This window comes from Scophthalmus maximus, chromosome 8 (assembly GCF_022379125.1).
Source record: "Scophthalmus maximus strain ysfricsl-2021 chromosome 8, ASM2237912v1, whole genome shotgun sequence".
Lineage (NCBI taxonomy): Eukaryota > Metazoa > Chordata > Actinopteri > Pleuronectiformes > Scophthalmidae > Scophthalmus > Scophthalmus maximus.
Window position 1 is genome coordinate 14,174,099 of NC_061522.1, and position 13,402 is coordinate 14,187,500.

Here is a 13,402-nt window from a genome sequence, read left to right on the forward strand (position 1 = left end):
TTTTTTCTCCCTATCTTTGTTTGCCATCACTTCACTCTTTATTTTCCCACTGACCTTGTTTGTTATTGGGGCTCCGAGTTAATTTCATTTCCCGCCCACTGCTATGGAAACCCCTCTGCAGAAACCCAACACTTGTCTTTCTTTCTAAAAGTGGAAGCTGTGTGGCTCGATGTCCCCGGATAATGGAACGGTGGCCGTCACAGGAGGCGGCACAAAGGTCTCAGGCTTTAAAGACAAACTGCTGAAGTGAGCTTGATTTTTTTCTCTTCAGCCGCTCTCTGACAATGCCGTTCGTTGCCTACTATTCTGACGAGGCGGTCGGGCGCTCGGGTGCACGCGGCATTAGGCGCAAATGTAATCTCACCTCCAAATGAAACAAAGGGGGATAATAATCTGACAAAAATGAAAGGTTCCGTCTGTAATATTCCCTAAATCAAATGCGTTTTGTCTCACTGACTTGTTTCAAGATTTCCGGAAAGGGGAAATTGCATTTGATGCAAATGTATTACCAGCAGACACTCTGCCTTTGACGTCTAGAAATCTGTTAATCTACATAGATTAATCATTAAAGACTGATCTGGAAACAAATGAACTACTACTACATGATTATTAGAATTGCGCTGGATTCAAATAACAAGCAACAGAATGACCATTGTTAGGAAAATAGAAAAAATTTCTATTGAACCCCAAATTGCTAAGGGCAGGGTCTGTGTCGGCTCCTGTCAACGCTCCCAGAGCTCCTGAGGACCGGGGGAAGGATAGAGTACGGCAGGCGAGCGTTTGGGAGCAGGCCACCTCTTCACAGCTACCTCTGGCTGGGCTCCGTCCCTCATTCCGCCCTCTCTCTTTCTTCACCCCTAATCTTTACGTCTTCCTCAGAGACTGCGAGAGACAGGAGAATCGTCTCCCGTCGGTTATCCGTCATGCTCCCAACTCAACTTTCATCTCCGGCCAACGACCTGTCCTGGCTGCACGAGAACCATCCAAAACAAGGGTGCGCGGGGGGGGGGATGCATTCTCCAGGTTTTTTTTATTTTTTTTTTTTTATCATCGCAAGGACATCTGGATATCTACAGAGACCTGGGACATAATCATTTCAATATCTGCAAGTGTCTCCTGAGGTTACAGAGCAAGAGCTCGACGGAGAAGGGGGAAAGGCCGAGGCCACGTTTTTCTCCCAGTGTGGTAAAAGGTCCAGGTCTTTTTTCTTCAGAGAAAAAACACGGGAGGGGCCCCCTTTTTGAAAATGAATTTTCGCCACAAATGATCATCTCATAACACAAATATTACCATGAATGACTCAATTTCCTTTGAGTTTCCTTATCGGCCCTCGTAATTGGCTCCATTTGTTTGCTTTTGTCATCCTCTAGTGCTATGAGCCCTTTGTTATTAAAAGCATGGAGGGGACTCGCGCGGGAACCTGATGACTTATTCAGCTGAACACACACACACACACACACACGCACGCACACAACCACACGCACGCACACACACACACACACACACACACACACACACACACACACACACACACACACACACACACACACACACACACACACACACACACACACACACACACACACACACACACACACACACACACACACACACACACACACACACACAAAAGACCAAGCCACAGCAGCAGTGGAAGCTATCTAATCAGCACTACTAGTAATCTTTATCTCTCTCCCACTCTCTTTTCTTCTGGTTGCCCTCCTCCACTCTCTGTGTGCCTGTCAGCAGGTCACCCCTATAGTCTCTCTCTCTCTCTCTCTCTCTCTCTCTCTAATGGACCTTCTACACAGAAGCTGAATCAGCTGAGGCCGGTGCTCTCGGAGCTTTCTCTCTCTGCTCTCAGCGGAACTGATAGAGCCCAATTAAATGACTGCATTGCTCCAGAGGGGGCAGAGCCAGGAAGGAAAAGGGGTTCAAGAAGAAAAAAACGTGTTGGGCATGGCTTTATCCTATCAGATGCTCTCTATTTCTTGTGGGAAACATTGTGTTTTCTTGAGCAGGGGGGGTGAGAAAAAAGAGGGAAAGTGTGGACTCGTAGCCCCTCACCCTACTAAAGTGTCTTATCTGTGAGAGCTAATGAGTGATGGATTAACCCGGGATCACCCCTGGCAAATTGAGGTGACCCCGCAAACTTTCCCCTAAGTGCCCTCTCATGAGTCTGCATTCCACTGGGAACAACCAAACAAACACAAGTCGCGACTTTGATGCTATTTTCTCTCGAGAAAATCGCACTTAAATTGTAGAAGAGACTGCTGAGCACCGTTTCCAGTGATGGTGTGTATTTCCATCAGGGGTTTCAAAGCCGAGACCCGACTGCAAACACGATGCCGCGCTGACAAATCTGATTTTCAGGCTATATGAACTTTCAAAAAAAAAGACAATCCCACACATCAACCTGAGCTGAAACGCTGCTCGTCGAGTGTCTTTTCCTCAGGCTTATTGTGAGTCGGTCCACTTTGTGCTGACCTCTGCTGACTGAGATCCCTCTGTGCAACCGTGTCAGCCTGCCACAGCTTGTTCGGTACAACGGGCTGCCCCGTCCGTGAGAGGAACAAAGATAGAGGACTGATGCACGACTCCCGGCCGCCTGTATTACTGTTGGTCGTATAAACAACAGCCCCCCCCCCCAAACACACGCACACACTCACACACACACATACACACACACACACACACACACACATAAAGACAGCCTGTGCCATGACTTATATGGGAAAGACAAAGACATAGGTGATAAATCACCGTCAGCTCTTTAACAATGTGCACATTCGCAAGAGGAATTCCAGACAGTTTTTTTTTCTTCTGGGCAGTGTGTGAGCATATTTGACGCACAATGAAAATTGTTTGACTCTGCTTGATCCGTCACAGGTGCTTTGTCCCACTCTGGGTGTGTGTGTGTGTGCGTGTGTGTGCGTGCGTGAGTGAGAGAGAGACCCCCTGATTGATAGAGTCTGATATTCACATCCAGTCTTCCTCAGAGCTGTTAACCCCCCTTCTTTTTCTCTACTCACCTAGTGGATGTGAACTGGCCTCTTAAGCCATGCAAAACAAAACAGGGATAAAAGAACAAGATTAACACGTAGATTAAGTTCAATTCTCCTATCCGATATCACTAGAGAGTAACGGTGGCTCCATAACTTTATTTGCATCTAGAGTCTAACCATTATTCACTGCAGACACTTTCCTCCTCAGAGGAAGGTTCCAGCTGGTTGCAGTTCACTCGGATGACGATAGTGCGCTACAGGAACAGCGGGGGGGGGGGGCTCTGATCTACGCAGCAGGCTGCTGTGTATGGGGGTGTAACTCCATCCCGCCATTAATCGTCTATAGCTGTGAGTGTTAAGGACCCCTGCTTTGGGCCCGATGTGCTCACGCTCGTGCTAGGTGGTCCTGTCGGCGAGTGGTGTGACTGTTAGCAGAGATGTTTTTGCCAGGACTTTCACCTTGAATCAAAAGCTGAGCTGCTGCAAACACAAAAGCCTCCTTCTCTTTGATTTCTCTAACACACACACACGCACGCACACACGAGCGAGTATCTGTTTTTTATTGTTGTTGTTGATGGTGTTACAACCCTATCAGCTACAGGGAGAATTTGGAGGAGTCGTAACAAGCTTTGCCAACGCTTCAATTTCTTAAGTGTGAACAGACTTTGGTAATTGAAGCACAATGTAGCAGAACATGTTGCACCAGCGTCGGTGCTCGTTGTGATGTCTTTGGTCGACGTGAAAGTACAAGAAGGAACTAAAACACGCAAAGATTTTCACTGTTAAGTCTCATGCATATGAATTAACATCAACAAATCACTGCAAGACGCAGCCCGGGGCACAGAGGAGGAGACCGAACTTCTTGCCTTCCCTTAAAATCCCTTTCTCTCTTCCTGGCTTCCTTTCTTGCCCCTTCTGTCGTTGCCTCCACATTATACGTTCGCCTTGGCTGCAAACACTCGCCCTCCTCTCGGTAACTGTGCAGCAACCTGCTGCCACACAGAGGTGCTGAGGTCATCGGCCCTGATCCTCCGCAGCAACGCTGGTCCCGGCCTTGGGATCAGGTCTCACACACACACACACACACACACACACACACACACACACACACACACACACACACACACACACACACACACACACACACACACACACACACACACACACACACACACACACACACACACACACACACACACACACACACACAGTGTTTTCCTGCCCTGTTTACGGGTCTCTTTATGGCCCCCTGTTAACAATGATAGCAATGGCTCAGGATCATGCTGAGTGTGTTGCAGACCTGATGACTGCATGAATGAGTGGCCCTTGCTTGTGCATTAAACTGGCGTAATTGAAGAGCAACCAATTTTACATATGAAAGTCTTATAATAGTCGTATAATCCTTTTGTGGCTCCCGAGGGAGCCGTGCAACGACTGATGAAATAGCTTCAAGTGATGTCACTCGGGTCGGCGTCGGCTGGGTCTGAATGCTGGACGTACAAACGTGCTAAATGTGGCGCTGCTTACACCAGCAAGACCGGCCCATTTTTTTCCCCCAGCAGTGTGGGGGGAAAAAAAGAAGCACATTGGAGCCAAAAAAGCTGTTTTTCTCAAATAGCTGATTGCAAAAGCGTCCTTTGTGCCTTTCAACGTAAGAAAATATTTGAATTTTCCAAATTATTCTTATGGGGTTAAAGCTTTGGCATAACTGGAATTCTCTGCTGTGTGCAGGGAAGTTAAGTGTTCTCATAGTCGCGTAGCAGCAGTGATGAAATCTCCTAATGCCGTTTATGCACAGATTGACTCCAGCTGTTGTATTTACAACTTTTTGTTACAAAATCCTAAAAATCCCACAAACTCAACAAAGGCTTAACAACATCGTCCCAACATTTTCTGCTGTTCATTTCCAGTAAAACGGGACCGACTGTGTCCTACATGCCGATGAGCCTCTCTCGCGTGTGGGCCAGGGTTTACTCTACGGTGTAAATGTGGCTGCTTGTATATATATATATATATATATATATATATATATATATATATATATATATATATATATATATATATATATATTTATATATATATATATATACATATATATATACACACACACGCACACGCACACGCACACACTATTATCCCGCGGTTCATGCCATACCCGCAGCACACAGAGATCCTCCCTCAGCTTTCACTGCGGCGTCAAGTCACTAATTAATTCATTAACAGATGTCTTCCCAGGCACCGGATTGCTGCTCACATCTTGGACAGAATGAATGTTTGGGTAAACGACCAATGGAGTACAAGGTAGGTTAAAAGACACATACACACACACGCGCGCTACAGTAGAATAAAATGGAGTCAACGTCAAGGCCTACACACTGCCAGAGGACAGAGACACACGCAAATACTAGAATGTCACTCAGTAGAGCACATACCTCCGCCAAGGCCCAACTGTCCCCTTAAACTCAATCAAGCCCCTCGCAAATTGCACACACTCATAGATATCAGTCCCCTAAACATTGTTCATCGAGATCCATGCATTATTCCCCCAACATTTTTTAAATCTCGCAAAGTGAAAGTGAAATTGTTCCTGGATGCACCCCTTTGTGCTGATGCCTGCCAATAGATAATGGATTCTTTCTTGGCTGTTTCACAAAGTTTCGTGGAAATTCGCTACGTAGTTTTTCTGTAATCCTGCTGATAACAAATGGACAGGAGCGAAAACAGATAAGTGCCAGACAACAGAGGCGGATGTTCACACGGACTGGAAGAAGCATCTTGTGTCTTTATCTATCGCTGGAGGAGTTAAACATGAAGAGCAACTTGTTGAGTGTTGTGTTAATATACTTGTGTGTGTGTGTGTGTGTGTGTGTGTGTGTGTGTGTGTGTGTGTGTGTGTGCGAGTGTGTGTTTGTCCCTCATGTCCTTCAAACGCGTTTTCTGCAGCAGCTAGCAGCACTTTTGCAGATGGTCGGGAGCCATCCTAGTCCTGTGTGAACACTGTTATGGTAAATTTGTAATGCATTTAACTTTTTACACCTCAGGCGACAGCTACGATCAAGCTCTCTGCGCTGACGAAGAGCGTGTCTTCCAATGAAAATAGTGAAACAGCTGTCAGCGCTGTAAAGAGAGAGCCAATTTCACACCGGTGGATTGAAAAAGATTAATCAGATTGTTGAGAATCAGAAGAAGTGGGCATGCCCAGATTTCTCTCTCTCAGGAATATACCTGACAGTGTGAAAACACAGCACTGAAGTGTGTGTGTGTGTGTGTGTGTGTGTGTGTGTGTGTGTGTGTGTGTGTGTGTGTGTGTGTGTGTGTGTGTGTGTGTGTGTGTGTGTGTGTGTGTGTGTGTGTGTGTGAACGGTAGAAAGACGGGTAAAGATTCCATCAGCCGCACCATTTTTCACCAGGTGCTGAGGGAGTGTGCCTCTGATTGGACGGAAACATATTCAGGGCAAGATGAGCAGAGTATCGCAATATGCTGCAGCAATAAGTCTAATTATATGAAATAGATGATAACAATGATGTTATCAATATCATCTGACGTTATGCCAAAGCAGCCGCAGTCAACAGAGCGTTCAAGCACCAGAGAGGGTGACGAGAGGAAGTGAGCGCAGGCCAGAGGCCAACAGAGTAACGCAACCTGGCTTCCTACCAAATTCTCAAAATTCACGGAGGAGGTTCGATTCCTGAAGTGAGACCTGCGAGCCTGCACACTCTCACGCGCATCGGGATGCTGGCTGAAAATGCGGACCCGCGCTGAGAGCAGGATCTGTGTTGCGTTAAGCGTTGCAGCCAAAGCAATGAAACGAGGCCGCGGCCAAAGAAATGTTCGCTTTGCCCAAAGGGCCGTGAATTGAACAACAGACTCACAGGCTGTGAAATCTTAGTAAAAGGGTTTAGTCCTTTCTGACAACTGAACACATTTCAACACATGCAATCTGAGCTTCGTCAAACGGCGGTGAAATGGACTGTAATGAAAACGATCTTGTTCCATTTGAGACCAATACTGGACAGTGTGCGGATGATGCTGGTAAAACACAGTGACAGATCGATTGTGGAGTTTGTTTTTAGCCGTATGGATGGTGGCAGTGCTGCTTGTATCTCTCTCTCGGCTCGAACACAGACATGGCTGCACGAGCCAACGTTCTGTCTTATCTGTGTGTTACCCTTAGAAATTTTAATATATATATATATATATATAAACTCATTTCCATTCTTCAAAGGCCTGTCAGAATCTATAACCTGTGCAAAAGTGGAATTCCATGAAAATCAAATTGCTTCTTGAACAGGCCTCATGACAAGCGACAAGCAACTCCAAGATTCCAGCTCGAGACGGGCGGCTGCCAAACACTGACATTAATGGCTTCAAGATTTCCCATGCCTCAACACACTCAATGTGACTGTGAATGATCTCACCGCTGCGATCGTATCTAGTTTGCAGAGTAGCCGTTTTATTAAAGTCCTTTAATTTGTAATGGTTTTATTGTCCCGTGACTCAAAAACTACAGATTCTCCTTTGGTCCAGGAGGACTGTTTAAACCTACTTCCCATCAATTCACAAGTAGGCCTGTCAAGATAACTCCTTTTTAGTTGGACGATTTATTGTCCTCAAACGTATTGCGTCAAAGGATATTGTCATGTTAAGACCAGTTTTGCATCTCAACCATGTGACTGTGCTGTATTGGCCTATTGGTCATTGCTCGTGCGAGTCGATGCTCTTTCTCCTACACCAGTTGTGTCGCTGCGCAGGGACAAATGTCATTTAAACGCCACAGTTAGTGAGCCGCACCTCCGACACGGAGCAGATGAGAGGAGAGAAGAAGTGCGACTGGCTGGAATGTTGTTGACGCTCATTCTTATGTCAATGAACGCGCATGTAAACACAATGGCTATTATGGCGGCCAATAAAAATGAAGATTCATCAATAGATCCAGCTAAATGTGTGTTTTTCACTATCTGCCCCTACAGTATGAACACAGTATGATGCGGTCGTGGTTCTAGCAGTGTGACAGCACTCAAGAGCTGTGCATGTTGTCCAATGCTGAAACTTCCAACTTCCAAGTCCTTCAATTTTTATTTTGAAAAACCTGGCACACACCCACAAAAACACACATGCTCCAAGTATTCATGAGACAGCAGGGGCACGGGCTACCTGTGGAATTTTCAGCACACGCACTCGGGCAGAAAGGTTTTGTCATTATTACTGTCTTCTTACTGCGTGATTTGTATGTATCTCTCCTGGCCGTCTAGTGTTTGGTTACAGATTTTTTTTTTTTTTTAGCCTTGCTTACAGTACGTGCTCTTCCCATGGTTGTGTTTCTGTCTGTTTGAGAGATATAACAGGTCCCGGAATCTAAAACAGAAGTTGTGAGCCAGTCGTCTGGACCATGCACAACTTTTTTATTTTTTTTCGCAACGGTTTACAAAAAGAGTCATAAACACAGATAAGAGATTCTTGAAAATGAGAGAAAGGCCATTCCTCCCTGTTTGAACTCGCGACTAAAGGCGCCTGGAGTGTGTGTGTGTGTGTGTGTGTGTGTGTGTGTGTGTGTGTGTGTGTGTCTGTGTGTGTGTGTGTGTGTGTGTGTGTGTGTGTTTGTGTGTGTGTGGGGGGGGGGGGGTTAGGGTTATTGTGCATGTCAGTAGAAAGAGGTGAGTGCTCACTGAAGAAGTGAAGGTGAGGAATAATAAGACAGTGCAAAGGGCAAAGCCACTCAGTCGGTTTATTCCCAGTCTTGTTTGCCGTGACCGGGACTAACAATGCATCCTGTCGGCGCTTTTGAAGATGAAAGGTGCACGGCGATCTGCTCAAACATTAACCAGACCTCCAGTCATGCCTGAAAGGTACCAAACAAACATGACAGCGAGGAGACACCTGACAGAAGGCCTCAAGAACATCTCTGGTTTCCTGAAATCCAGACATCACTTCTACGCAGGAGCAAATGTGGAGCGGTACACGTGTGACTGGTACGATTACAGTTGCTGTCCCTGTCAGCTCGGTGCAGGAGGAGCGAAGACCCCTCTTAACACCGAAACAGAGAGAGAGCAACGGAAAATTTAAAGGAAAAATCCACCTACTAAAATTCTAACTGTCAGACATTGTTAGTCTTTAGATCCGTTGATTTTGTACTTGTTGGTAGATTTATGATGCGTCGGAACAGCTCCTTATAAAAAAAAGAAGTGAATTGTCTGTTTCTAATTCAGATTCCAAAAAAATGTGAGAGAATGTAGGACCCTGGCCACAATCAAAGGTTGTGGAATTGAAACATAGCTTGACAGCTTCGGATCTATTGCAGACGGGGGGCACCTCTATGATTAGGACAACTGTAGAGCACCATGTCTGTTATGCATATGATAATGCTACCACTTTGTCTGGCAGTGTAATAACATAGCCAGCTTTGCTTATCTACATATACACAAGCTTGGTTGGGGCACATAGCCCCATATTCATCGATTGCTCATAAAGCACCGTGAATATATTTAGTATCTACAAAATATTATAAAACACCAAGAAAAATGTCCTTCATTTAGGCAACAGTGTCAAGACAGTGATCTGGTTATGACTGACGTGACAATAATGGGGCAAAGGACACCCTCGAGTTCAATAGTTGGTCGGAACTACTTGTTGTGTAGTTTATTTCTCACGTCATGCGCCAGCCACACAGTCACTGACGACTGGCAAACCATATGCCTATTTTCAGAGGAAGATGGTGGTGTATTTTGTGGCTCTGTAAAAAAAAAAGGTTAATTTGTCTATTGATGACATAACAGCGATTCATGAATATTTATATATTTTGCACTAATATTACTGGCTGCGTCTGTTGCAGCAGATAATTGAAATACATTGGTGGTATGTTATTTATGTCCCCCACCCGAGAAAATACACTTGAGAAAATTCCCTTGTTGTGGTCTCCCTCCTAAGTTGTAATGAGATCTGCGCCTTTAGGTCTATTTAGGGGCAAACTTAACAGTCCCACATTTCTCCTTGACAATAGATTGACACTTTCACAGTGGTTAGCAGCACATTTTCTTTTAGATTCTGTTAAAGCAATTGCAAAAACAAAAGGCTGAAATTGACTAAAGCTGCTATCAAACTCCACTTAAGTCGGTATTTTCTGAAACCTCATTACGGTTTGGGCAGTAATCCATGGAAATAAGACAAATACACCACCAAACCTCAGCGTGGGCACATCTGCTTTTAAGTGTTCGCATATGTTTGACGGAACATTTTGTTTGGGTTAATATTCTTATCGAGGCATTCAGAAGAACTATTCAAGTTTTTTTTTCTTCTTCTTGCTACAGGAATTTTTACACCCGACAGTTTCAAGTTGGAAACACACCCACATATCACATATTCTACACAATCGGTTGTGGCTTTGAAACGCAATTATTTTAATGGGTATCAAACCAACCGCGTCGACGTTTTCTGCACTGCGTGTTTACCCCTGTCAGTCAGACGCCTCTGAACAGCACCTGGGAGCATTTGCGTGGACTCGGGCGCTTTCTGCAGCGTAGATTGTGATATAATGAGGCAAAACAAGCGGCCGATCTTTTCAAATCGCCCAGTTCCAACACTGGACTCTTCGTGTTTAAAAAAAAAAAAAACAGGCATGGAGGGAGTAACAGCAGCGAGGTTGGGAACAGCGAGCGGAGAGAATCTCTTCTAAGTCACTGACATGTTACAGTATCAATGAACTCCGAATGGAGATAAGAAGAGAAAGTTTCTTCCTTTTCTCAGCAGTTTTGTCAATTGTCAAAATGCTCTGCTGGCCTACAGGCCATGGAAATGTCACTCTCCTGCGCCTCTATGTCCCCATTCGTCTCTCGCGCGCATTTTTCCTCATCGCGCTCCCCCTCTCGCGCTCACGTCCGTCTCTTTCTTTTGCACCATTGTGGGCCTGCTCCATCTCCAGCCCCTCCCTCCGTCGCTGCCTCTCTCCGCAGCACACTGCCGCTCCTCTCGTTCTGCATGCCTTCAAGCTGTCCTCCTAAGCTTCCTGAATTATTCAGGACACTTTCACCTCTTTTTTCTTTCACCCAACACGTCCAGTAAACTGCACCGGCCTCAAACTGGGCAACCGAGAGGATAAAGATGACGTTCGCGGTTCAGTCGCATGAGACGAACTCGTTGACTGACAGACTTTTCTCATCATAGAGTAGTTAGGCGAAAACAACTGCTGCGTTTCACTTCGCGTACCTCCACACTGTCCCGCACTTGTTGGTGTGAGCGCACCAACATGTGTGACAAGACGCAGTGCACTGTAAGTGCATCCGCATGGTGCACTTAAAAGGGTTAAAAAAAAAAAGGTTACCTGTGAAATGCTGGACACTTCTCACCGCCAACGGTCGCCATCTTGGCTACGCAGCAGAAGGGAAGGGACCACCGACGCAATTTCAAACTTGTGAAAATGGTGGAGGGGGAAGGAGGACATGTCGTAATATCTATGTGGTGTGTAACAAGGGGCACGCACGCACACACACACACACACACACACACACACACACACACACACACACACACACACACACACACACACACACACACACACACACACACACACACACACACACACACACACACACACACACACACACACTAGAAAGTAAAACATTCATTACTAAGTCAAGTGAGCAAAAGAAACCAGAGGAGTTTTTTGGCAGGCGACAGTCATGGTCAAATGTCACAAAGGTCATTTCCGGTAAGTGCACAGCGGCCATGTTTGATTTGAGACGACATTGGCTCGTCATGCGCTACACCAGAGAGAATTCCATGTTCACAGAGTGCAGCATGTAAGTGCACTAACAGATGTGTCCGAGGCGAGCTCATCATTCTGACATGAAGATTGCAGCAGCGTTTTGAAAAATGCCTCTGTGCTTCCATAATTTAACTACAACAGCTCCTTCTACTTCTTTGCTGCAAACTCAGATTAACGCCTCCACACTGAGACTGAAACAGGCTTTTGTCTGTGGATCTGGCCTCTCACCTCATTGTGCTAGAAGCTTTCCCTTGGCTGCAGGGAGTCAATAACCCAAATGGACTGAAGGCGCGCACTCAGGAGCACGAGCGTCCTTTAATACTCAGATGGAAGTAGTGCACTTCAAATCAAGAGACAGGTCTTGTGTTTTTGTTTTTTTTGTTGTTGCTGTTTTTCAATGGAAAGGGAGAATAACGGATCATCGGAGGAGTCGGTCACTCGCGTCAGTTCCCCGCGTAGTGCCAGACATTTTATTCCACACCGAAATACTTTTCCGATTACCACATCCCTGTGAGAGCCCAGTGACATTGACAGGGCTTTTATTAAGATGGGGCGTGACAACGCACTCTCAGATGTCAGTCTGATTACATTTTGAGCAAAATGCATAAAATATATTCCATTTTATTTAGAAATCGGCTAAACTAATCAGTTGTATTAGCTGGATAATGTGGATGGAAATCAATGTGCAGGGTTTAATGGCCTCCATATTAAACAAGCAAATGAAAATAACCTAAATTCAAAAGTTAAGGAGCAGGAAAACACAGCATGCCTCGGTTTCATTGCTTTCTTTAGCACATTATTGCTCTCTCCAGAGATTCACACACTACAGTAGAGATATTTCCACAAAAAAAAACCCCACTTGTGTTGATTTAGCAACACATTAACATCTGCCAGTAAGAAAAGTCTCAGGGCTTTTAGAAACAGGCCGCACCAGCAAACAAAAACCTTTTTCAACAGCTGCTACGTGTCAAAGTGGCTGACATGTGCCGTGACTGTCAAACAATACAGAGCCTCTCTCACTGCAGACCTGCTGCAGAATGTAAAAAAAAATTAAAATAAATAGAATAAGGGTTCCTGCAGGACGACCACGTCAGTGATTGTATGGAGTCACTGAGGTTTTACTTTCAGTCCCTCTCGTCAACATCTTTCTGTCTCTGCTTCTGTTTCTCTGGCTGTACAGTGTTCTGCACCTTGTCAGCAGGAGCCGCGCAAACAGCAAACTACCGCGCAGCTTTTGAGGAGGAAAGCCCATAAATCTCTTCAACCCAAAAAGAATAATGAAAGAAATTTTAAATAAAACTAAAGATAAAGAACGCAAAAAAAAAAAATGCATGGTGAACACAGACCCTTGTTAGAAATGTCATGAAGCAGAAAGCACTTTTCAAAGAGAGTCCAACATGATCTGTTGTCCCAATGTCCCCCCCCCCAAAAAAGAATTGTACTGCGTACACTACTTCCAAATCAGCAAACAGTATTTTCATTAATTTATCAGTCTTTCACTCATCTCTCAGCAGTTTTTTCTTGTTTTCCTATCGTCATCTCAAAAGCAGGAGTTAAACTGACACAAACCTGAGCAGTGACTCTGGATTCTGCCCATTTCATAAAGTCGTAGTGAAACAAACCACTGACACCACACTG

At 45.2% G+C, this 13,402-nt stretch overlaps 1 protein-coding gene across 2 annotated transcripts in view; it reads right to left on the reverse strand.

Annotated features, from left to right (window-relative positions):
• The window catches only part of ntn1a (netrin 1a), a 59,583-nt gene that overhangs the window by 43,817 nt on the left and 2,364 nt on the right, over window positions 1-13,402 (reverse strand). The gene's annotated exons all lie outside the window — the stretch shown is intronic.